At 42.3% G+C, this 2,043-nt stretch overlaps 1 protein-coding gene across 1 annotated transcript in view; it reads left to right on the forward strand.

Annotated features, from left to right (window-relative positions):
• Nucleotides 1–2,043, forward strand: part of PLEKHM1 (pleckstrin homology and RUN domain containing M1) — a 621,215-nt gene that overhangs the window by 3,469 nt on the left and 615,703 nt on the right. The gene's annotated exons all lie outside the window — the stretch shown is intronic.

Genomic DNA, 2,043 nt, shown 5'->3' on the forward strand with positions numbered 1-2,043 from the left:
TCAGATGCCAGCCACAAGCTTGGGAGTCCCCATGACACCTTCGCTTCTGACCTGCTGGCCACAAATCTGGGCATTCCTTCTGCCCACTCAGGACACCAACCATAAGCTCAGGAGTTCCCAGTCCCCCTCACTTCTGACCTGCTGGCTCCCACTACTCCTTTAGGTTCAGCAATTTACTAGAACAATTCACAAAACTGACAAAGTGCTATAATTGTGATTACAGTTTTATTGTAGGAAAAAGAATACAAGTGAAGAGACACATAGGCTTAGGTCTAGGAGGGTTCGCAAACAGAGCTTCCATGTCCCAAAAGGGGACGTGCTACCCTCCCATGTGTATGGTGTCTTTCACCAATCAGGAAGCCCATGGAGCTTCCTTGTCCAGAGCTTTTATTGGGGGTCTCATTATGTAATTTGAACTCTAGTCCCTCTCCCCTGAGGTTGATCAATATCAGGAAGTGATCATAAGGTTCTATCACAGGGTGGTCTTTCTGGCCTGGCCAGCCCCCATCCGAGAGTCAACTCACTAGCATAACCTGTTAGATTAGGTTGGGTCTGGAGCCCTCATCAAAAACATTTGATTACTGGGGAAATTCCAAGGTTTTGGAGATGATCCGCTAAGAACTGAAGACAAAGACCAAAGTTTTTTGGGCAAAGTTAATGTAAACCCCACAGGTGGGTATTAATATTATCACAAGTACAGTGTAATAGTTAAGAGCATGGCTCAGGAGCCAGACTGCCTTAGACTTCCACTTACCAGCTTTCTGACCTTGGCTAAATTACTCAACCTTTCTGACCGAGATGACGAATAAGAATTCTTACCTCATAGGAAATACTGGGAGGATTAAATGAGTTAATGTATATAAAATGCTTAGAGCAGTAGCAGACACATGATAAGTGTTTTGTAGGTGGCGTTATTGTCATTTTATTACTGGGTACCTTGTGACATCAGTTCTCCCACTACTTATCCCTATATAAACTGTTGCACAACTTTGGTTGATAATATTTGTCAGATGTCATTGTCATGAGGCCTTCTCTTGGGGGAAATGATTCTTAGCGTATGCTGCCTGCCTCTATGTTTTTCTCAGTGCTCCTTGACTCCCCGAATAGTGCATGTGGCATCAACACAATAGCCCATATGTTCAGGAAAACTGCAGGCTCTGAGTCACTTGACAGAACTCTTTTATAAGGTGGTCATCCAGGTTTTCCAGGCTATGCTTTTTACATGTGTGTGTCTGTGTGTACATATATGTACATATGGTCATGCGTTGCTCAATGTCCACGATTTGTTCTGTGAATAAGACATTACGTGATTTGGACGTCGTGCGAACACCACATTATTTGCTGGGACAGATAACCTCCCTCTACAATTTACCATACCATTATATGCCTAGCAGCGCAGTCACTTTGTATACAGGAGACATGAGATACACTGTTGTGTGCAGGAAGCTGTTGGCATTTGCTCCGTTTGGTTATGTCTGCTACATCTCGTTCTCCAATCGGGATTTCTGAACTCTATTATAACCTTATGGAACCACTGACGTATATGCGGTCGGACATTGCCCAAATGGACATTATGGGGTGCATGACTGTGCATATACACATATACATATACCTATCTACCTGTATCTGTATGTTACATGTACTTTTTTTCAGATTGTTATCTAAATGAAAGGGCAAAGCTTTAAAATTTTTTAACAGAAAATGTTTGAAAAACACTGCCCTGAGCCAAACAGAGCTGGAAGGATCATAGCATTTCTACACTTCATTTTCTTCAAAATCTTCTTTTTTTTTTTTCCCATCAATTCTCATCTCTGGCACTTTTGTCCACATGCTGCGTATGTCTTTCTTATTGTTTTCACTGGGTCCTGAACACTAGTGCTGATTCTGGTGACACTCTTATTGCTTGGTGTGAACTTGATTTCTCCTTGGCCTTGGTTTGGATCTGGTGGAAGCTCTAGTTGTTTATCACACAAGCTTCTGACTGTTTGGTGGCATTTCCTTAGGCAGTAAGTCACTCACTTATTCTAATACCCAGTTTACTTT

The sequence above is a fragment of the Trichechus manatus genome, unplaced genomic scaffold, assembly GCF_000243295.1.
Source record: "Trichechus manatus latirostris isolate Lorelei unplaced genomic scaffold, TriManLat1.0 scaffold00028, whole genome shotgun sequence".
In the NCBI taxonomy this organism is placed as follows: Eukaryota; Metazoa; Chordata; class Mammalia; order Sirenia; family Trichechidae; genus Trichechus; species Trichechus manatus.